The following is a 25,033-nucleotide window of genomic DNA, read 5'->3' on the forward strand; positions in this document are numbered from 1 at the left end:
CACACATACACAACTTTTAGTCACTATTGATGGTTGTTGTGGGTTTTCTGGGCTGTATTGCCGTGGTCACGGCAAAACCCACAACAACCATTGTTCTCCGGCCGTGAAAGCCTTCGACAATACATTTAGTCACTATTGTTTGCATACAACATTTTTGATTACCTTATTCAAGGTGATAAGGGCATGGAAAATGTTACCAAGCCCTCTTGCAGCCAGCCTTTTCCTCACCTGCTTGGCTCTTGGGTGGATGGCACTAACGCCATCCTACTGGGCTAAACCAATTAGGTCATAGGGGTCACACTGACTAGCAAACCAACCACTTAACCACTATGCTACAGCAACTCCCTGGTCAGCTTACTAGTAGAGTGTGCAGGCAGCAATGTTGTCCCCATTTCTGCCCACCAGTTGGTAGTCAGAGATACATGGGTCCTGAATATGGAGGTTGTGTTCAGTTCCCCTAGTCCAATTGAACAATGCAGTTCTCAGAGTAAAGGAAATCTTTTTCTTCTTTTTTTTAAAATAAAAAATCATCACACTAGTAAAACCATGAGAAAGAGGGGTTAATCCTTTTTACGAGTTTATTGGACTCCTTTGATGCAATGTCTTTGAAGCTGGAAGGCTGGCTAAACTCCGTGTCAATTCTATTTCTTTTGGTATTTGAAAAACAAAAGCCCTGTTTGTTTGGTTTGGTGATACACATTCATGCAATTTTGCTGTGCCTCTCGGCCATTTTGAACAGAGCAAATAGTGCTTTTATTATCTCAATATGTCACTTGCAAATAGGGTTTGCTTAGCATCTTGGGCCTTCTGGAATGGCTGCTCAGAAGTTGTTTACCTGTAGAAACACTCCATTATGGCAAAGACCTGCAGACCCTTCTCAACTCCCAGGGGCCTTCCGACTTTAGCTTTGTATTCACAGGCTTGTTTTCTTCATTTTCAAGCATAAGGTTTGGCATGGGGAACATGGTTATGAAGCCCTCAAGTAATCCCAGTTACAGCTTTACTGAATGGGTTGATAGGACTGATCTGCAGCTCCAATGCTATTCTCTGTACGCTTGTGTGCTATGGATAACTGGGAATGTCTGATCCTTAGATAACATCTAACGAACCAGAAGAATATTGGGGGTCCCTCAATCCAGTCCTCCTTTTTGAAGGGCAGTGAAGAGGAGGGTTTGAGCCTCGGCGACAAGGAACTGTGTAGGGTTGCCAGGTCCCCTGACCCCCCAGGCGGGAGGTGGGAGGCTCAGCACCTACCTTTTGGGTTTTCCCTCTTGCCTGTGCAAGAAGCACATGTGATGATGTCATTTCTGAGAAGTGACATCATTATACTGGTCATGTGCCACCTTGCGAGCCCTCCTGTATTCCACAGGGGGCCGAAAGGGGCTCAATTTGGGCCAATTCAGGCCCAAATTGGCTTGAATCTGGCCACTATGGAGCGTTGGAGTACTGCTGCGCTCCGCAGCAGCCCGATTCAGGCCAAATTGGGCCTGAATCAGCCCGAATCTGGCCGAAATCCACCAGTGCAGTGCATGGGAGTGCACCACACCACCTGGGAGCATGCCCCGGGAAGTGCACTCCCCCTCTGCCAGCCAGGTAAATGGGGGCGAGGGGTGGAGGGTGGGATCCCATTCCCCCAGCATGCAACTGGCAACTCTAGCACTGTGAGAAAAAGGTTTTCAGGTGCTTGGTGTCAGGAAAGAACTTTCTCATCCAAAGAACCACTGCCAGTTGACAACACTGAGCCAGCTGTCTCAATAAGTACAAGGTAGCTTCATAGGAATTGCTCCTCCCTATACCTGTGAAATCTCATTGTCTAGCTAGTACATTTTTATGTTTGGTGTAGTGGTTAAGAGCAGCAGGACTCTAATCTGGAGAAGTGGGTTTGATTCCCCACTCCTCCACTTGAAGAGAGTTGGGAGACCTTGAGTCAGTCACAGCTTCTCAGAGTATGGCAGCTTCACAAGTAGACAACTGACAAATGGACAAGGAATATGACAGCTTCACAAGTAGACAATTGACCAATGGACGAGGAATATGGCAGCTTCACAAGTTGACAATTGACCAATGGACGAGGAATATGGCAGCTTCACAAGGAGACACTTGACCAATGGACGAGGAATATGGCAGCTTCACAAGTAGACAATTGACCAATGGACAAGGAATATGGCAGCTTCACAAGTAGACAATTGACCAATGGACAAGGAATATGGCAGCTTCACAAGTAGACAATTGACCAATGGACAAGGAATATGGCAGCTTCACAAGTAGACAATTGACCAATGGACAAGGAATATGGCAGCTTCACAAGTTGACAATTAACAAATGGATGAGGAATATGGCAGCTTCACAAGTAGACAATTGACCAATGGATGAGGAATATGGCAGCTTCACAAGGAGACACTTGACCAATGGACGAGGAATATGGCAGCTTTACAAGTAGACAATTGACCAATGGACAAGGAATATGGCAGCTTCACAAGTAGACAATTAACCAATGGATGAGGAATATGGCAGTTTCACAAGTAGACAATTGACCAATGGACAAGGAATATGGCAGTTTCACAAGGAGACACTTGACCAATGGACAAGGAATATGACAGCTTCACAAGTAGACAATTGACCAATGGACAAGGAATATGGCAGCTTCACAAGTAGACAATTGACCAATGGACATATGGCAGCTTCACAAGTAGACAATTGACCAATGGACAAGGAATATGGCAGCTTCACAAGTTGACAATTGACCAATGGACGAGGAATATGGCAGCTTCACAAGTGCACAAAATAAGCTATTTCCAGCATTGCAGTGCCTCTCTTCTAGTGTAACTTACTCATTACTACCCTTCATTGTGTCCAACTGTCCTAGAATTGGGATGCCCTGTGTAATCCGCCTTGGATCTCAGTGAGAAAGGCAAACAATAAATAAATAAATAAATAAGCAAGCAAACAAGCATCTCTCCATTCTCTCTATTTACCATTTTATGGGAGGCTTGATTGGTGACAGAAGGGAGTGTAAGCCTTTTCTAGGGCCACGAAGGAAGTTACAAAGCCAATTAGCCCCATTCAGGCTAAATGGAATGCTTAAGGCGTTCATTGTGTACGTCACACTCATTGGACTGTATCTAGAAAAGGGCGTCTGCTGTGGAGAGAGACTCTTCTTTATGAATTTGTATGAGGCTCCTCTGGGCGATTCAACTTTGCAGGCTGTTGAGAGCAGCTTGGGTTTTCATACTGCTTTTCACATCATCTGAGAGGCTCCCCAATTGCTTTCTGGTGCAATTAGTTGGCCTGCTGGGTCGGCAGAGAGAGGGAACTGCAGGGCTGCACAAAATCTTTTTTCAATCTTCTGAAAGAGGCATCATGCAGGCCTCCCTAAGCCTGGATACCAGCTGGCTGGAAATGGCCTGAGATGGAAGGCGAAGGAAGGAGCCGCAGGCACTGGGATAACCCCCTTGCTCGTTATAAATTGTGCTGTGAATCCTTTCCCTTCCATGATGCACAACCATTAGACTGTTGGAGACAACTTAGTCCAACAATATTTCAGAAGGACGTTAAAGCCAAAATGAACGGGGGAACGAAAGAGGAATAGGAATTAAGGAATGTTTTCCAAATCTGCATTTGTTTCCTATTTAGATTCTCTTCTTTTTTTTAAAAAAAGGGTTAAACATTCTCAAGTACGGATATTGTTAGCTTATGCGTTCATTTAATGAAACTGGAAGCTGATCTGGTCTGGACTGTGGTGGAAAGCTGCATATAGATATCTAAATAAATAAAGGAAGGATAGAAGGCACCATCTGAAAGGATCAGAACTGTTGTGTGGCTCATACGGGGAGAGACGATCCTTCATAAATGGTAGATCCAGTTATTGTGGGGAGGGGAATTTCTTTTTCTGAAATTCTCATTTTTTGGATATAGCCATTGATTCCTTTTATTCTCTTCTAAAAGAAAGATTTCTCTCTCATTTCTCTTTGAAGAGAAACCAATGCCCCCGTCTGTAACTTCAGCTGTTGTAGTTGTTTTATGTTACACACTATAAAGGGGTACTGTAGCAAGAAAATAGGAAGGTTTTGGGAAGACACTGGCTGCCTCTGAGCATCTACAGAGTAAAATTCTGAAATTTCTCTGAACCTACCTTCTCTCCCCTCCTCTCTTAGAATTCTTTTTTGATCACAATGAAATTGATTAGAAATTGAGTCCAACTTCTTAAAAAAAAGAGGAAAAGAAATGAATTGTTGGATGTCAGGGAGAAATTGGGTAAAGAGAAATCCTCTTAACCATGCTAGTTACAGGTAAGGAGAGGACCAGCCCCTTGAATTGATCCTGAAAGCCAACTGGAAGTTGTTTCAGAATCATCTGAAATGCGAGAGATGCTTCTAAGGAGGCCCCTTGCAACAGCATGACAATTTAAGGACTGAGGCTGAACTTTTCCCAGCTTATCCTATAAAGTTCTCCAGCAGTGCTGCAAAGATTAAAAAGAATATCGTGGGGTTATTTTTTTAAAAGAAAAAAAATGTAATTATCTTAATTTGAACTGGTTTACAGCACTGTAAGCAGCTTTGAGTGTCAATAAAGGCTTCCAACAAACAACTAGATGATATTCTGTACCAACTACAGGTTTCCCGTGTCTTCAAGGGCAGTCCCGCACACAGAACATTGCAGTAATCCAGCCTGGAAATTTCAGTAGCATAAATAAGCATGGCAGGCCTTACTGAACCTAGAAGGGAGGAAGTCTATGAGACAGAAGGAAATGGGGTGAGGGTGGGGACAGAAAACCCTTTAAAGTTCCTTCTAGATAATGCATAGGAATAAAAAGTGAGATTTTTTTCTTGCTCCTTCACCTAGTGCTCCTTTACTAGTTATTTTTCTTCACCAGTCCACGGACACCTGTCCCAGAATCACTGCCATCACTGCCCACTTTTGAGTATCATTGTCTTCACATTTTTTTGGTATGCGTTACAGATTGAGAATCACATTATCTTTAAATCACGTTGATGACTCTGGCTTAATTGAACAGACAAACGGCCCTCTTGCTGCTTCCTTAACAAAGAAATATTAATGGCGTTTGCACAATGGATAGCAACACAGGAGAGAGGAACAAAAAGAAGTTAACAGTCCTTTGACATGAATTATTATAGGAAGACAAGTGCCATCTCTCTAACTGTTCTCATTGACCTGAGATTATATCTGTTTTTCTAGCTCTTGTCCTTGGTAAATTTCTCTGTTTCCAACTTCTTCCCTCAGAAGCTTCTATTTATTTATTTATTTATTTCAGATTTGTATTCCGCCCTCCCCGCGAGCGGGCTCAGGGTGGATAACAACATATTATAAATACAATTTAAAAAATTCATGTACAATAAAAACAACACATTTAAAACAGGATGGTGGACAGCCTTCACAGGGAGGGTTAAGATTTATACACCCCTTTTTCCAGGCCGGCGGAGGCCCAGCCTCATCCATATGCCTGGCGGAAAAACTCTGTCTTGCAGGCCCAGTGAAAAGATAGTAGGTCCTGCTGGGCCCTGATTTCAACAGACAGAGCATTCCACCAGATGGGAGCCAGGACCAAAAAGGCCCTGGCTCTAGTTGAAGCTAGTCAGGCCTCCTTGGGGCCAGGGACTGCCAACAGCTGTTTGTCCCCTGATCGGAGTGTCCTCCGGGGAATATATGGGGAGAGACAGTCCCATAGATACGCTGGTCCGAGTCCGCACAGGGCCTTATAGGTCAATACCAGAACCTTGAATCTGATCCAGTACTCCACTGGCAGCCAATGCAGCTTGTGTAAGAATGGTGTTATATGCACCTTATTTGGCACTCTTGTAATAACGCGCACCTCTGCATTCTAGCTCACCCTTCTGGGCCTGTCTTGCAAGGAAAGGTCCATCTACACATGGAACAACACAAGGACTTTGTATCACAGATATGATGGGAGTTTTGTGGTTACCAGATGCACATCGTCTCCTTGTGGAAAACACAAGGAGACATTGCTGGGGTTTTACATCCTCAAACCACCCAATGGAGCAGCTATTGACTTCGTTGTGAAGCTTACATGTAGCCAGGGGTCATTTCGTAGAAAAAGATCAGGAGGAACTCATTAGCATAACTCATTAGCATATCTCATTAGCATATGCCACGCCTCTTGCCATCACCAGAAATGTGTCATTAGCACAGCTGATTTGCATAAGCCACACCCCCTGACATCACCTATCCTGGCTGTTTTGGACCCAATCCTGGCCACTCAGGGCCGAAATTGGGCTGAAAAAGGCTGAAAAGGGCCCCAAAATGGTCAGGATCGGGCCGCTGCTGAGCAGAAGAGTGATCCACCACCCGTCACAGGCCCAATCTGGGCCGTTCCGGTCCCAATACAGGATGAAACGGGCCCAAAATGGCCAAGAGTCAGGTGAGCGGGGCCACCTAGCATGTGACTTCTTTGGGGACCTGCCGGAACTGCGTTCCTGCGTGTTCCCCCTCGAAATGAGCCCTGCATGTAGCTATGTAAGCAATGTGAGATGCCAAATACTTGTGCCATTCCCTGCCAAAACACAAGGACTTCGTAATGTGTAGATAGAGCAGGATTTTGAGCTACCCTGTTCTCACGAGAATGGGACGGTAAGGCTCTTTGATTGAGAACGGGCTTCTCCTGTTTCCATCTGTACTGAATGTGCTGTCTTCCTTTTCTCAGCTCTGTTGCATCTTCAGCTTCGCTTGTGCTCCAACATCTGCTGCTGGTGCAGAGACAATCTGGTTTGTGCCGGCTTTGAGCACAGAGGTTAGTTTGCCTCTCCAAGCTCATGCCAGGAAGCAGCTCTTCCAAGGAAGAAGGTACACACTGAGCCCCATTAGCTGCAGGAACTCATTTGTAATTACTTGGGATCTGCTGGTGGCATATAAGAGAGAGAACAGAATTAGCATAGAGTATACTGAAACTGCCAACTCATGCTTGAAAGCTATGCACAGAAAGCACTTTGAAAGTATGAGGATAGTTTTAGGTGGGTAGCTGTGCTGGTCTAGAACAGCAGGATTCGCGTCCACTGGACCCAAAGTATGGTGGGGAGGGAGAGATAATTTGGTAGCTGAAGGAAATACAAATATTAATAACAATCCCCAAACCAAATTAAACTAGATAAAAAAAAATTCTGAGAGTAAACTGGATTACAAACAACTGTGTTTATTGCTCCTATCTGTCTCCCGCTACAGAGGGAGGGAAAGATACTTTCTGCATAGTGTATGTCTACATAATACAATAAAGTGAGCAAACACTTGCAATATACATACGTGTGTGCTATCAATACACAACCGACTTACAGTGGCCCCGGCAAGGGTCTTTCAAGGCAACTTTGAGCCAAGCTACAAGTGATGAATTACACTTGCCTGGCTAGTGAACAGACTCATGTGTATTCCTCCCTGTTCACTTGCCATTCACTTGATCTCCACTTGATCAAGTGGAGAGCAAGTGAATGGCAAATGAACAGGGAGGAATACATGTGAGTCTGTTCACTTGCCAGGCAAGTGTAATTCATCACTTGTAGCTTGGCTCTAAGTAGCAGGGGTGGTCTGCCATTGCCTTCTTCAATGTCTTCTTTCGTGGTTCCCCAGCCGAATACCGTTTCTGCTTAGCTTCTGAGATCTGATGAGATCTGGCAATACCATGTTGCCTTCCCTCCCCACTTGCAAAATACACTTCCTTTAAAGCCTGAACATATCCAAAAGACAGTCTCCGATCTTTGGGAATCCTCCAGTGAAATCTCTTTTCTCATCCACCCAATGAAAACGGAATTGACATGATATGTAATGATCCAATACCCCCCCTCTTTAGTTTGATCTCTCTTTCCTTAGCTTCTAAGTGCTTTAGCATTTCATTTCTCCCTCTTTTCATCTCCCTTTTCCATGTCTCTCTCTAGTTGTTTCTTTTCATTTTTCTCTTTTTGCTTAATACGCAGTATGCATTTAATTACATTTTATGCTTTGATATGAACTATGAATCTGCTCCGTTGATATTAACTATAGATCTGCAGATCTGCTGCTTGCCACAGACTCCGAGGCACAACCTTTTTCCTGGATGCCATTTCTCTGCTCTGCCATCTTTAAATACAGAATATAGAGCCTCTCCCTTTCTTGCAGGGAAGCCAAAGTATTTAATAAATGATATATTGTCGAAGGTTTTCATGGCTGGAGAACGTTAGTTGTTGTAGATTTTCTGGGCTGTATGGCCATGGTCTTGGCATTGTAGTTCCTGACATTTCTCCAGCAGCTGTGACTGGCATCTTCAGAGGTGTAGCACCGAAAGAAAGAATGAATAGGGCATGGTTTCCAGTCCTGAAAAACACCAGACTAACAAAATACTCTACATCCTACAATAGCCCTGCAGAGAAGATTAGCATATCAACCACCAATCCATATACAGGATACCACCAATCAGGATACAGTGAAGCTTCCCCCCATTAGCATGCCACACCCTGGGAAACTCTTACAGGATGACTCAGCCCAAACCCACCTTCCTGAGTAGATATAAATTACCTGCCAACATCTTCTCCACACATTGACACAGAGAGAACTCTGTCTTTTGGTGCTACACCTCTGAAGATGCCAGTCACAGCTGCGGGCGAAACATCAGGAACTACAATGCCAAGACCACGGCCATAGAGCCCGGAAAATCCACAACTACTTGATAAATGCATCACCGCTCTATGCCGTTTCTGTGCTATGGCTCACTTTTTTATGGTGGTTATTTTTAAAACATGGTTTTCATGTAGGGTTGCTAGGTTCCCTGGGGCATAAAGCGAGACGGGGTAGTTGCCAGGGGTGGGGCATGAGAAGAGCACTCAACACTTCTGTGTCATCTTGGGAATGATGTCATTCCCCGTATGATGCAGAAGCAATGAGTCAGTCCTGGGGCTGATCTAGCATTTGGAGCCAATTTTTATCAAATCGACCCCTGGCACTCCCCCGCACTGGTGCGTCACACCAGGAATGACGTCATTCCCTGTGCAACATGGAAACATTCTGGAGCATGCAAGAGCATGTTCTGGGGGACTCTTGGCCCATTCTCGTACCTCCTCTCCACCAGCAAGGAGAGAGGTGGAAGCAGTTAGAGATTAGGAGCAGGGAAGTGTTCTGTATACACAATGTGTATACATAGTGACTTTTCAAACTGCAAGCAGAATTTGGTAGAGGCCTGGATTCTTTCCATCTTTCTGGGTCAGAGCTCAAAACATCATCTCTTGATGTATCGAAGTAGTGGAGGAAGGGAGGAACAGAGATACCCAGAACTACAGGAAGTTCTCTTTTTTGTGCTAGGAAGGTGTGAGGCAGGTGGCTGTTTGTTGTGAGAAACGGGCAATGAGGAGTCAACTTGGAACTGTGAAGGTACAAAACTGTTAGGAAGATCCAGGGCAAAATGGAGACAATCAAATAATGAAGCACCTTATTCATGTTGTCTTTTGAGTTTAGCCCTCTTATGTCTTTCAGATGAAAACAGCAGCGACCGGCTGCTTCTGATATTCAGCATCTTGCTGACTCACAGTATTATAAAACAGCGATAAACCTGCCACAGAGCACACAGCTGAAAAATGCTCCAAGACACACAGATGCCAATTTCCTGGCTGTGCTTGAGCTATGGCACTCATTTGTTCCTTCCAAGCAGCGCATGAGTGATAAATGAAAAATGGAGTGGGAAGTAGAATTCACTTACTTCTTGCATGCATCACCTTTTTGCCTTCATATTCCAAAGACTCTTCGGGGAAGAAAGGCAACTTGTAACTTAAGAATTCAAAAAGGTAACTTGCTGCCTAATCCTATGCTGAAATACTCCCGTCTAACAGCATGGAAATCAGTGGTGTTAAACTGGAATAACTTTAGACAGGATTGCCATGTTTGATAGCAAATCTCTATACAGACCAGGGGTCATTTCTTAGAAAAAGAGCTGGAGGAACTCATTAGCATAACTGATTTGCATATGCCACACCCCCTGACATCATCTATCCAGGCTGTTTGGGACTCAACCCAGGCCATTCAGGGCTGAAATTGGGCCCAAAATGGCAAAAAGGGGCTGAAAATGGCCAAAAAGGGGCTCAAAATGGTCAGGATTGGGCCACTGCTGAGTGGGAGAGTGATCCACCAGCTGTCAGAGGCCCGATCCGGGCCGTTTTGGCCCCAATCCAGGCTGAAACGGGCCCAAAATGGATGAGAGTCTGGTGGGCGGGGCCACCTGACATGTGACCACTTTGGGTCACCTGACATTTTCCCCCTCGAAATGAGCCCTGTCTCTATACATCACAACTGTGAAACCCAGTTCTCTTCCTTTCTCAAATCTCTCCCCTCCGCCCCCCGTTATCATTTAGCAAAAACCCAAGAATACAATCTTCATTCCCTGTGAAATTCACATTTCGTTGTTTATAGATTTGGCATGGCAAAATGTAATGTGAAACTTTTGTTCAACCTTCTGTAATGAGAAAAAAATTTGATTAGATCAATAAGCAGAGGACTTTTGTTTTTTTTTAATGACCAGAGCTGCAAATTCTAACAGTTTGTTATAAAATTGTTCCTCTCCATCCACCCACGCACCCACCCACCCCCTCCTGTCCTTCCCATAGAAATGAATATCAGACCAATCCGTGGATTGGGTTAGTCAAGCTTGACCCACCAAATTGAATCAGACAGTTATACAGCATCGCATGTTCATCGTATTGACCTTTTTAATGAAAAATGGGACTATTAGATCTGTTTGACTCTTTGATATTTTATGAATCAGTTCTTCATCATTTATATATGTATCTAGATTAGTGATGGTAAGGGATAATGAATCCCAGAAAAATTAGCTTATTGGATGGTCTCTCCAGGTGGAACATGGGTAATTTTTTAACTTGCTGACCTCTTCTTTTCCCCATGCCAAAACTCCCTCAAAGATCAGGCTCTGGTAAATACTTCTTTATGAAGAGTAACACAAAAACTATCTAACAGATATTTTTTAGATTTGTGATGTGTGTAGTGCCTGCTGTAGTATTGTGGGTGTCCTTGAGCATGGCACTAGCCTAGACCTCTTTAACTTAGAAGAGACAGAGGTTGTAAAATTGACAATCCTATCACGTCGCCTCTAACCATGTCATGTTCCTCTTGCAAAACTGGCAGCTCTGTGGGAGTAGACCGTTCCTTTGCTGGAGCTGAGGACCTCGAGAATGTCTGCTCTTGCTGAACTCTGCAATTGACACTGATAGTTAACTACTCTATTCCTAGACTCTCAGAGGACACTTTATTCTTGTGATCCACCAAGATGCACACAGCCTTTCATTGAGGCCCAGGAAGTGACTGACAACCTGTTGCTATAGTACTGAGATCGCACCAAAATAGAGCAATTCTGACTGCTGGTTTCCTACATTCAGTTTGGTGTAGCTAGTTCTGCTAGATTGCTCCCAACAGTGTTCCCCTCGATAGGCGGATAGAGTCTATCACAACGTTGGCGCCCTCTAGCAGAAAAGATCTTGCACATACCGAGCACGTACACTCAGGCAAAGTTGGGGCATTGCATACAAAACCCAAAAGCAAATGCAGTGGTAAAGTATGGAATATTTCCATCCCAATTTATGAAATCAAATTCCCTTTCCTTATGAGTTCAAAATAGTGGGTCAGGTGTTTCTTAAGGAACTTGGGGTAGAGATGTCAGAGAGAGATAAATGAGTATGATGGGCTAGAATTGGCCCAGGAGGGACACCAGTTGGTTAGGGGAGGAACTGAAGAAGGCCTGGGTAGTTGGTAGTGAATGAATATCATCAGGCTGAGTTTGCTGTCCTCTTCACAAAAAGGTATTTAAAGACTTGGCATGCCCAGGGGCAGGAACCAAAGGATTCTTGTCTTTTGGCTCTTAGAGCGGAACTACAAGTGACAAAAGGCACAGGTTGGACACTTGTCAGCTTCCCTCCAGTTTTGGTGGGAAATGTAGGCAGCTTGGCGGAATGTTAGACAAGTGACAGTTGAAAAGTCCATTGGACAGCAGTCGGAGAGCCAAGCTGCAAGACCAGGACGCCTACATTTCCCATCAAAACTTGAGGGCAGCTGACAAGTGTCTAGCCTGTGCCTTTTGTCACTTGTAGTTCTGCTCTTAGTCTTAGGGTTGGAAGTTGGAACCTAGAACCGGACAGATGATCAGCTAGCAGAGACACAAGGCCCAACGGGCAACCAGAAGCCTCCTGTCAGTCCTTGGCAGGTAGATCCCCAAGTCCCTCACAGCGAGCACTCGGGTGCATTGGTTGAAGTAACTTTTATTAGAGATCTGTACAGTCCAAGTCATCTATACGAATGCATTGGCAGAAGTGGCTATTCAAAAAAGGCTAGTGTTAATTATAGGGAACCTTCCCGTCCTCAGGATAATGTCCGTTGGCATTCTAGCGTGAAAACCCCAAAGAGTTACATGGGAACTGTTTAGTGTAGACTAGACATAGTACAGGATGAAATCATTTCATTCTCTGGAAAAAGATACATTCTGAGCTGGTTGTAGCTCTCCGTCAAGAACACTCGCTGTAGAAGTGAAAGTAAAAACCTTTAGCAGATAGGAGACAATCCCCCCCCCCCCGCCGCGGCTGAGTACATTGCAGTTCAACATTTTACACACTCTCAGAAACCCAGGATGGTACAGAAAAGGAAACACACACTACTGGCAGGTATGCAATCCGGCATACCTGACACCTCCTTTCCTGTTGTTATTGTATTGTTTTCTCTGTGTATTATTAGTTTTGGTTCCCCATTGAGGAGAAAAACTTGATACAAACATACTAAGTAAATCACATTTTAGGCCACTTTCAGTGCTATCTAAAGGTTTGGTTCAGTCCTGTCTTAAATAACTTAGATTTTCCTTCTCTTTGACCTGTTTGGCAAGGAAAAGTTTACTACGCTGAGTGAAGATAAGAAGTCTAGAAGATCTCAAATGGCTTGGGACCTGGCTACTTAAAGCACTTCCTGCTCTCACAGGAAGTCACTTGCCATCTGAAATTGAGTCCAAATGTCCTGTTCTGTGCTTCTGCTTTCAGAGATTAGTTTGGGGGATTGGAGTGAGTAGAATTAAGTGGCACCCCACTTACAGAGAGACTGGAATTACTGGCTTATGAGTTCTTAGACTCCAAGTTAAAATATTTTTATTCTCTCAGACTGAGTTCCTTTTGAATGTGGCTAGTTGCCATTTTTGACCTTGTTGATTTTTAATTGCACTGTCATTTGACTGTTTGTTAATTGTTTTCAGAATCTGCGCTGATTTGAATGGTTGATTATATTATATTCTTGTTAGCCACTTAGAAGGCTTTTGAACCGAAGGATTTATTTAAAATTTCTATTCTGCCCTCCCTGCGAGAGGGCTCAGGGCAGATAACAACATATTAAAATACAATAAAAAATCATCTACATTAAACATTAAAACAGCAGTGTATTTCTATTAATACACATTTGAAACAGGATGGTGGACAGCCTTCACAGGGAGGGTTAAGATTTTATACACCCCTTTGGGGCAGAGATTTTTGAAATAAAATAAACCATGAATAATCAAGAACAAGGAGATTCTTCTAGTGGCAGGATGGCCACTATTGTATATTGAGATTAATAGCTCTTTGTTATGATAAACATCTTTATTGAAAACTGGAAGCAGACAGACTCAAGCCTCAGGCTCAATAGTAACCAATTTATACTTGTAAAAACCACACCCACTTGTACAACAACCAATACAACGTAAGCAGCTAGAATCCATCATTTGCATGAACTATATACAAGTATCTATCTTTCAGCACAGCAATTGGCTACAAGGCAACAGTTCTGATTGGCCGTGCAGGCACCCAAACACCAACAGCTTTGTAGGCCTCAAGAATCTTTGTTCTACTCAAGCAATACATAACAGCCACCATTGACTGATTTTTTTTGGAAAAGTTTTGTGAAATATTTTTGGAGCAAGAGCAAAAAAAATCTCTTCAAGGCCAACCATGATGTTGCTGTGTCACTCACTTTAAGCAAACTGTAGGTACCCATCTTAAACTGGAATATAAATGTATTTTCTTCCTCGGTTTATTCCTGTCACCAGCTGCCTCCTCTCTCTCTGCCATCTTCCTAAACCAGATTTTGGATTGTAAACTCTTTGAGGTAGGGATAGGGTGTGTGTGTGTATTAGGTGCCATCAGGTCGTCTCTGACCGATGGCGACCCTATGAATGAAAGACCTCCAAAACATCCTATCGTTAACAGACTTGCTCAGATCCTGCAAACTGGAGGACGTGGCTTCTTTTGAGTCCAGCCATCTCGTTTTAGGTCATCCTCTTTTCCTACTGCCTTCCACTTTTCCTAGCATTAGAGATAGGGACTATAGACTAATTTCTACTCTGTACTGTCTGTTGCTGTAAGTATGATCCTTCTGGGTAGTTTCTGTGTTGTTTAATATGTCCATCTTAAAGTTACTTATGCTCTTTTTCAGCATTTCTTCGACTCTGTATTAGATCATTGCGGATTTGCATTTATATACCCTATGATATTGTTTATAGAAATGTCTTTGAATTGACTACTGACTCATAGTGGAAATCCACCTTCAGTCTCGGTGAGAAAGGAGGACTATAAATAACATTAAGTAACAACAACAACATATAAATAAATAAGAATAATAATTGGTCCGTGACTGATGGGCTTGCCCATGTGAACTAACTCTCTGTTGTATTACTTGGAATGAATGATCTCATCATAACTGCTGTGTTTTACTGCGATACTTTTTTTTTCCTGAAGGAAGGTCACATTGTGATATTTATAAGCCATTCTTTGAAAGCCTTAGTGGGGAATCAGTGCCAGGTTTTCCTCAGGGTGCCATGGCGGCAGCAGTGGCAGAGCCTCGACTTCGGCTGCCCAGCTTCATCTTGGGTGTGGCAGCGCCGGGCGTTGGCATGCTAGCTGGTGGTCCCTGGATGCTGTTAGGGAATATGTAGGGTCCTGCTTCGTGGAAGGAGGGGAAGTACACCTCACACATGCATCCTCTCAAGCCACCAGCGAGCCCTCTCAACTTAGCATCTCTCCAGTGTACCTCCTCCTCCTCCCTCTCCTCCGTCAATCTTCCTCCTCACGTCTTCACACTCTCTCACTTCTTGCTCCTCCACTCCATCACTCGCTCCTCTGCTACACAACCCACCACGACCACTCTCCTGAGCCAGCTTTTATAGGGCATTCCATCCTCGCCCCTTCTCTCAGGTTCCTGCCCTCGCCCGATACTGCCCAGCTGTGTCTGCCCCCAGGTGTTCCTTCCTTCCCATTACTCCTGCCTGGCCGCCCTCGCCTCTCTGGCAGGGTGGGGCTGAAGGTCGACACCTCCCAGTTGGGGCTTCCCCCAGGTGTGTCTCCTTCCCCTTTTTCCTTCTGTCTCCATCCTCCCTGCAAGACTGGGCTGGACGGTCCCCTCCAAGCAAGGCGTTGCATCCTCCTCTGCCTTTGCTCACAAGGACCAGTGCTCGTTTCCGAGTGTTTTGCCCCCTCCCTTTGTGGGCTGGGGATGCCGCTTTCCCCTCATGCTCAATCCGGCGCTTCCCGTATCTCCAGCCCTTCTGCGGAGCTCTGGCCAGGACCGTGAGTCTCTTGCCCTTTTAGGTGGGTTTGGGCATTTTGTCCCTGTCTGGCTTCCCCCTCTGACTCCCCATCACTGCCTCTGACACCCCTTTCCTCTTCCCCGTCGTTGCCTCTTCTTCCCCTTTCCCGGGGCTTACTGTTCCCGCTGCTGGCATTCTTTCAGGGGACTGTGACCAGTCCAGGGTGTTTGGGTTACCCAACCCCGGACAAACAGTACAATCCTAAGAACATTTTAACAACAACAACAACATTCGGTTTATATACCACCCTTCAGGATGACTTAACACCCACTCAGAGTGGTTTACAAAGTATGCTATCATTATCCCCACGACAACAATCACTCTGTGAGGTGGGTGGGGCTGAGAGAGCTCTGAGAAGCTGCGACTGACCCAAGGTCACCCAGCTGGCTACAAGTGGAGAAGTGGGGAATCAAACCCAGTTCTCCAGTCCTGCCGCTCTTAACCACTACACCAAGCTGTACTTTTCCTGGAAGTACAATCTTCCTAACATTTAATGGACCTAAGTAGGATGCTAAGTAGATCTCTTTAGTCAACACTTTGAATCTCCCTGGTTTCCTGTTAGTCATCTCTCACCTAAGCAAGTATAGATCTAACAGGAAGTCTGAACAGAACATACCTTCGAAATTTCCCCGGTCTCTCGTTTCTTGCTACTCATGTGACCTGTCGTTCTTCAGCCATTCTTTTCACCTGAACATTTTGTAACAGCAGATGTAAATAAAACATTATCTCCACCGGGAAACAAATGAAAAAAAAAACCCCACCATGCACTTCAATGCACTTCCATGCCGAGCACTTATCTGTAACACATTTTGGAGGAGACAATGCAGAATGGCTGAGTAATATGAGAACGAGGACTGGAGGGGAAATTCATGGATGCTAAGAAGAGAGTCTTAATGGCAGGCTTTGTTGCAGAGAGAAGAAGCAAGACAAGCAAAAAAAAAATCACCAAACGGAGCATGGTAATGAGTATTTCTGTAGACCATGGTAATAAGTATTTCTGTAGTACAATGTAGGGTAATTCATCCTCTTGTAACATGAGACCCCAAATCATTACTGTCCTTCAGTCTCCTGGTCCCTTAATTTGTACCCTTGCTGATAGGGAGCATTCTACTTACATTACGATGAGCAGACAGCTTTGAATGGCACATCACTTAAAGCGCTCAAGACTGCTGGGTTTTTAACATAGCATCGCTTTTAAAACAGGCCCAGTTGTTTTCCATACAATGCAAAGAGGGGACACATTTCCTTTTGCAAAAATGTAATTTCAGCAAGACGGCTGGAAGGATTCTTTTTCTCTCTCTCTCTGTGGGTTGTCAGGGATATTGGAGAGTGTTCTTCGCCTTTCCCTGTGTGTTAAGCAGGTCTTTTGTTAAACTGTAGATGAGGCATCTTAGAGCCAAGCGACACGATCAGCATATTTGTGCAATCTACCTCCTTTTGGACTGGTAATTCTCTTAGTGGAAACAAAAGCACTGACTAACCTTTAAAGAGAAACAGACCTGTAAGTACCCTGTGATGTATGGGTAGATGGGCTGTTCAGTTTCAAACAGCGAATGCTTAAATTCTCCTTGTACATCCAAATGGGAGGGAAGGCGGCATGGTATAGCCCGATTTCGTCAAATCTCAGAAGCTAAGCAGGGTCAATACATGGATAGGAGACCACCAAGGAAGACTCCGCAGAGGAAGGCACTGGCAAACCACCCCTGCTTCTTATTTGCTTTGAAAGCCCCTTGCGGGGGTCACCATAAGTCAGTGGTGACAACAGCACTTTACGCACACGTCCATCCGAATATCCCCAACAGATGCCAAGCTAAATTCAAGGCCGAGTTCACAAATGCAAACACATAACTTCATTATTCAGTTCAGCACTTCACTAATCACAGGGACACAAGAAGCCAGTTTATAGGGAGTCAGACCATTGGTCAGTCTTGTCTACACTGACTGGCAGCAGCTCTTTGAGATCTCAGGGTCTTTTTTCACATCACCAGGGGTCATTTCGTAGAAAAAGAGCTGGAGGAACTCATTAGCATAACTCATTAGCATATGCCACACCTTTTCCCATCACCGGAAGTGTGTCATTAGTATAACTGATCTGCATATGCCACACCCCCTGATATCACCTATTCTGGCTGTTTTGGATCCAATCCTGGCCATTCAGGGCCGAAATTTGACCCAAAATGGCAAAAAGGGGCTGAAAATGGCTGAAAAGGGGCCCAAAATAGTCAGGATCAGGCCGCTGATGAGCGGGACAGTGATCCACTACCTGTCAGAGGCCCTATCCAGGCTGAAACGGGCCCCAAATGGCTGAGAGTCAGGTGGACGGGGCTACCTGACATGTGACCTCTTTGGGGAACTGCTGGAACTGCGTTCCTGTGCGTTCCCCCTCAAAATGAGCCCTGCACATCACCCACGATACGGTCCTTTGAACCAGCGATGCCAAGGATTGAGCCTGGGCCTTTCTGCATGCTCTACCACTGAGCCATGCTGGTCCCCCCCCCCCCCCCGCATATCAGGTGATAACTGGCAATTGAGTGTGTGGACAAAATTGGTTGAAGAGGATTGGTTGAGATTCAAAGAAATCTGAGCAGAGATCCACCTATGCAATGGGATTTTTCTCTTCCCAAGTCATTTTAAAACGTGGGGGATCAGGGCTGAATCCATACTTACCAGCACAGTGCTAAACAGGCGGAATGAGAGCCTCTTTCTGGTGTGTTTTATGATGTCATCATGCCATGATGCCATTCTCGTGGCACGATGACGTCATAAAATGCACCAGAAAGACACTCTCACTCCGCCTGTTTAGTGCTGTGCTGGTAAGTGTGGATTTTCCCCAGGACTGGGGACTTTCTGGAAATAGCACGCCGTGTGGCCCAGCCTGCTTTTTAACCTGGATGGGAAAAATAAAGCTATTTCCCCCCATTCACACAAAGAGACATGACAGCCTCAAGGGAGGGCACTTGGGACTGGGAAAATGGTGTAGTGGGAAGGGGATAAATGTTTCATTCTTCTAGTGCTGCTACTCTGATCAAACCAAGAACCCCTCCCCAACCCAACTATGGCATTTCATTACCAAACATATTCCTTAAAATAGTTGATGGCACTTTATCTGTTGCATTCTGATTGTTGTACAGCTTTATTTGTTCAATGAAAAGGAAAAGGAGAGTTTTGCAGAAACCATGGATGGCCAAAAAAAGAAAAAAGTGGGTTCTAGATCTATTCAAGCCTGAATTCTCCCTCGAATCTAATTTGATGAAACTGAGGCTATCGTACTTTGGTCATCATGACAAGACAAAATGCACTAGAAAAGACAATAATGCTAGGAAAAGTTGAGGGCAGTAGGAAAAGAGGAAGACCCAAAACAAGATGGCTGGACTCCATAAAGGAATTATTCTCCAGTTTGCAAGTCTGTTAATGATAGAATATTCTGAACGTCTTTCATTCATAGGGTCGCTATAGGTCAGAAGCGACTTGACAACAAATGACACACATACAAAGTTGTATTGCAGTACTGCAGTCTGTTCTTTTGGAGGTCTAGGGATTATCATTGGTCTGAATTGATTTTGTGCTCCTTCTCCACCCCCGCAAATAATCATCTCCCATCTTGCACCGTGCAGGGATTGTCGTTCTCTTACCATCCATTTAATCAGAACATTTCATAACAGCAGATGTAAAAAAAACCTTGGTCATGTAGAAAAAAAAAAGCAACATACTTCAATGCTGTATCATGCTGGTCACTTATCTGCGATGCATTTTCAATGAGACCATGGAGAACTGCTGAATCATAAAGTGGTGGTAATGCTGTGTTAAAAGCCCATTCAAGAATCTCCCATGAAATGTTTCATTTAGACCACTGTTCTGCCGTGGAAGCAAGGCGGTTCTGGCTGAGCTAGCTGCCTGGCTGGGAGGCTGCCTGGGAACTGCGGGGAAGTTGTTCCTTTCTGGAAAGAAGAGTAGAGTAGTAAAATCAAGGAAGCCCTTCTATGCTTCTACAAAGAATGTGAGCTGAAACCCTCCTGCGTTGGTTTGTGTTTAAGGTATCCACAAGAAAAGAACAAAGGAGATTTCCTCATTGGCCATGTAAATTAAGAATCACATTGTGCATCAGGTGTCTTCATTCTTCATCTTCTCTCTCAGAGTTTCAAGATGCGCCCCACAGTGATCTCAGCATTCGATCAGGAAGTGAGACAGTCAGGCACTTTTGGAGCAGCTGGTGCCTCTTCACTCATGCCATGATTCTGACAATCAAAAATCCTTCAGACTTCTTCTGGCCTCTCTGGGGAGAAGGTCCAATTTCTTGTTTCCCCCTTCAAAGTCTCGTTTAGCTGGGAAGTCAGCAAGCTGCCGGCATTAGGAAAGGCACAGAGAAAACTTCTGAGTTATACTGGTGGATTTCATTCTGTCCCTCCTCCATGACATGGTTGTATCCTGTCTGCTGGAATAGAGAAGGGGTCTGACCTGATGCCAGACAATATAGTGTGAAAGGGCAGGATTTGGGAGCTGCTGGGAATAACTCTTATAATGAACCTTTATAATTAATTTGTATTGTCTTGTCTGTTCACTTGTACAGCTCAGCTCAGATTTCCATTTTTCGTTGGTCTAGAATGAGGAAGATAGCTCTTAGACACCAAAAAGCGATGGAGAGTAAATTGTTTACTGTCTCGGCAGGTCACTCTACACTAGGGTTGCCAACTTCCAGGTGGTGACTGGAATTATAACTCCTGGAATTATAACTGATCTCCAGGTAATAGAAATCAGTTCCCCTGGAGAAAATGGCTGTTTTGGACAGTGGATTCTATGGCATTATACCCCACTGAGGTCCCTCAGCTCCCCAAACCCCGTCCTCCCCAGGATCCACCCCCCAAATCTCCGGAATTTCCCATCCCAGAGGTGACACCCCACCTCTACTCTCTTTTATGAGTTATCCAGTGGAGCCAAGCTGTGCTTCACGCAGACACATGTCAGCTCCAGGGACTGGCATCTATTAAAAAAAAAGAGAGAGTGCAAATGAGCTCGGAAAGCTGCCACTGGGGAAGGGAGAGCTCCCTCCTTTCTTCCAAGCTTTTTTCCTGTGCTAAGACTGTATAGAGGGGAGATATTTCCCTATTCTCCCCCTCCTGATGATGATGATTGAAACCTGGCAATCATCTGTTAAGAATGCTCTAGCTTTGGGTTTTTTGCATTGAGTAGGGAGTTGACGAGATGGCTTATAAGTAGAGATGGGCACGAACTGAAAAAAACACGAACCATGTGGTTTGTGGTTCATCACATTTCACGAACCATGAATCACGATCTTTCCCAAACCTGCCCTGGTTTGTGAACCGGTTCGTTTGGTTCAGGAAAATGTCACATCCAGGTGAGAAAATCATCACTTCTGGGCCAGCAGAAGGTCACTTCTGGGTCAGCTGAAGGTCTGCAGGAAGTCCATCCCCTGTTGCCTAGGAAACTGATTGATTGGCACCAGGGTGTCTGCAGTGACGAACCAAAAAATGAACCAAATGAACCAGCCTAAAAATTCTTGGTGGTTCGTCAGAAATGGGATCTGATGATGTGTGGTTCACGAACCACAAACCGTCCTGGTTCATGTTTAATTTTGGTTCGTATTTCTGTTCGTGCCCATCTATACTTATAAGACTCCGTCCAATGCTGTGTTCCCAGGGCTCCGAACAGTCAGTTTAGTTTGCTGCAATGTATTATCTGTTAGTTAGATTTAGCTGACTATCAGTGCAATTTTATGCAGAGACACACCAGACTAAGCCAGTTGAAGCCCATTGATGGGTTTAAACTGGAGTATCTCTGCTTAGGATTACAGTGTATATTGCATGATAGCTACCTTGGAAATCAGTTATCTTATCAGAAATCAGAAGAAGATTGAGACATGGAAGAGCAGCTGTGAGGAAACTAGAAAATATCCTTAAAAATAAGGATGTCTCTCTGGGAGCCAAGATCAAGATAATCCAAACTGTGGTATTCCCCATTACTATGTATGGATGTGAAAGTTGGATGGTGAAGAAAGCTGACAGGAAGAAAATTGATTCATTTGAAATGTGGCACTGGAGGAAAGTTTTGTGGATACCATGGATGGCCAAAAAGATAAATTAATGGGTACATGATCAAATCAAGCCTGAATTCTCCCTAGAAGCTAAAATGACAAGACTAAGGCTATCGTACTTTGGTCACATCATGAGAAGACAAGATTCTTTGGAAAAGTCAATAATGCTAGGAAAAGTGGAAGGCAGTAGGAAAAGAGGAAGGCCTAAAACGAGATGGCTGGACTCAATAAAAGAAGCCACGTCCTCCAGTTTGCATGATCTGAGCAAGTCTGTTAATGATAGGATGTTCTGGAGTTTTTTCATTCATAGGGTCACCATAGGTTGGAGGCAACTTTACAGCAGATAACCCACACACACAGTTACCTTGTGGTGATGTTCTATCTTTTATACTTGCAGTGGACTCAAATACCTTCCTGTGTGTGTATTTATAGTGTTAAAATAAAATATATCTCTTGTCTCTTTCACACCGTTGGGTAATGAAACACAACATTACAGGAGGGTCAAGCATATTCACACATAAACCCAAGCAGAAATTCTCAGCCTAACCTCATTCGGCCCCTCACAGCTGCCTGGGTGCCCTGGCACCAAACTACTGCCGGTGCTTACAGATTCAAAGCAATTTTCCAGCTTTGTGTTTAACGATGTTCACTTAAAAAAAAATACAGGAAATCAAAGGGGAAATTGAGGATAGTTGCTGAAATGTACGTTTTATGTAAATTTCATTCCCTTCTTTTCATTGTTTCAGTGACTACCATTTTAAAAATGTAATGCATTCCCTTGTTGAAAATAAATATTTTATGCAAGGTTAGCATTGTTGAAAATTCCACAGCTAATGAAACCTGAGCCAAGAAAACTTAGTGATAAGCAGGAGCAGTGATTATAGGATGGAGTTCATCTTACATTATTTACATTTTCAAAAGTCCTGTCTTTGGGTCCCCTTGTGGCCTGAAATCCCATCATTTCCTTTATTTTTATTAACTGAAATTATGTAAGAGGTGAAACAGCACCGTTTCTGAACATAGCTGCTCTCTCTAGGGAAGAGACCGTATCTCATGTTTCTGATGTCTGAAGAACAAATTTCAAAGAACACAGGGCTGCCAGTGAAAAGAGCAGCCCCGTTTCACATTCTTTCATTACTCCTTCTGTATGATGTCTACTTCAGAATATCTAGTCGTTTGAAAGCATTACACTGTGTAAACCCTCCCCTTTCCATTTGCACCTAATTATAGAGAAAAGGAAAGATACAGACTTGGGGTAAATTGAATTAGACTTCATGGAAAGAAAACGGGGAGCTCTGACAGGGCTGCTATTTTCAGCGGCAGTCCTGTGTTTTTTGTAATGGGCATTTCCAGGCTGAGACCTAGGCGGTTTCCTTACGTCCTTAAAAGGACTGCTGGCTTTCCCACTTCACTCCGCACGTCTCCGATTTTAAAAGGGTAGCAGGCTGTTTGGCTTCTGTTTTTTGGCTACTGTAACAACTAGGGAATCACCCTGTGAAACCCAAATGCACTACCGGGTGTATGCTAATAACCTCTGTAATTAAAGTGCAAGTGCTCATACATATCACAATATACACTGCAATTACAAGACTCATACATTCCTCTGAAGTCAGTCAGTCAATCATAAAGTGCTCAGTCCAGTATAATGCTCCAATATGTCCCGAAATAAGTCCACAATAATAAATAAACTTCAGTTAATTTCCGTGGATCGCATAAGGACAGCAGACGTCTCAATAAGCCGAAGATTCCGTGGAGCAGCTGAAGCTCCAGGGAGCTGAAAACTCCAGACAATTGTAGTGTATATTGTGATATGTATGAGCACTTGCACTTTAATTGTTGTTACAGTAGCTGTTTTTGGAACCCCTCCTTTTGTGTTTATTTTATTTTTTGGCACCTTTTCTGAAAATGCACTTTCCCGCGGTCCCTGAAAAGGTGCCGAAAAAATGGAAGCCAAACAGCCTGCTACCGTTTTGAAATCAGAGACGTGTGGAACGAAGGGGGAAAACTTCAGTGTTCAATGAATGGGCTGTGTAGAAATTTGGGATATGTGTAAAACCTCCTCGGTGTAGCACTCTACATATGCTTTGCCATGTTGAAATGCACCTTCCATACGTACAGGCCCATGCACATGTAAACAATAGTGTGCCAGCAATATACCTACTCAGTACACTAGTTGCTGGCATGGTAATCCCACACAGAGATGGGCAGTGCACTTTTGCCACAGGCAGTTGGGATCTGTTGTACTTTGAGACAGGAAAAGGAGTAGCCTTGCTGTGCCATAAAGTCAGGTCTACCCTCCATCACTGGACTGCTATTCTGAGCTTCTAGGAAGGAAGGGTGGGATAAAAATTATATAACTCTTGAACGGTGGCGCACTTGCTAAGCGAGTTGCCCATTAGTACGATGGGAGATTAGATTGTTTAAGATCTAGATCAATGCACCTTGACAAGCATTAGCTTTCCAGAATCTCTCTTCAAGGATTCCCGCCTCCGATATTTGAAATCCTTTGAAATGGAAATGTGAGGTATTTCGGGGGGAGGGAGAACACCTATGTGAAGCTGGACACTCTACCAGTGAGCTATAGCCTCTGCCACTAGGCATGTGCAAAACTGGCTCCATGATTAGAAGCAATGTACTGTTGATCCTGCATGCTTGGGAGAACACGAACACATAACCATGACATCATATCCTGTCTGCAGACTTCGCCAGAAACATCTGTTTAGCCAGCATTGAAGATGGCCCTTATTGAAGATGGCCCTTTGGTCTGCTCCAGCAAGCCAGTTTTGATCTTAGAATGAGCCAATGTTCCCTATTTCATTCCTTTTTATAATCAGTTATATTTTTTTCAGTGGTTTTGGCTCCTCACAATTCATTTTAGGTTTAGTAGATTTTGTTTGCATTGTGTATGCATCTTGGATGTTTTTAATGTATATGTGATGTATAATGTACACCAGTGATATATAGACTCATAGAATCATAGGGTTGGAAAAGACCTCCAGGGTCATTTAGTCCAACCTCCTACACAATGCAGGGAAATTCACAACTGCCCCCTCCCCACGTGACTCCTGGGCCATGCCCAGATGATGACAAAACACCTCCAAGATCCTTAGCCGAACTGGCCTGGGGAAAATTGCTACCGGACCCCAAGGTGACAATTGGCATTATCCGGGGCATGTAAGAAGGGGCCACGAGAACTAGGCACTGATATAATCCTTCCTGCCCTACCGCTTATGATCTGCCTAGGTTCACTTCTATATATAATGCTGACTTCTTGATGCACAAATAGTGTTAAAATGCATACATTTAATGGGAAAAGGTGGTGAGAGGTAACGGAAAATAGTGTTTTAGGTAGATAACTGTGTAATTCTGTGGTAGAAGAGCAAGATTCGAGTCCTGTA

Source organism: Eublepharis macularius, chromosome 8 (assembly GCF_028583425.1).
Source record: "Eublepharis macularius isolate TG4126 chromosome 8, MPM_Emac_v1.0, whole genome shotgun sequence".
Lineage (NCBI taxonomy): Eukaryota > Metazoa > Chordata > Lepidosauria > Squamata > Eublepharidae > Eublepharis > Eublepharis macularius.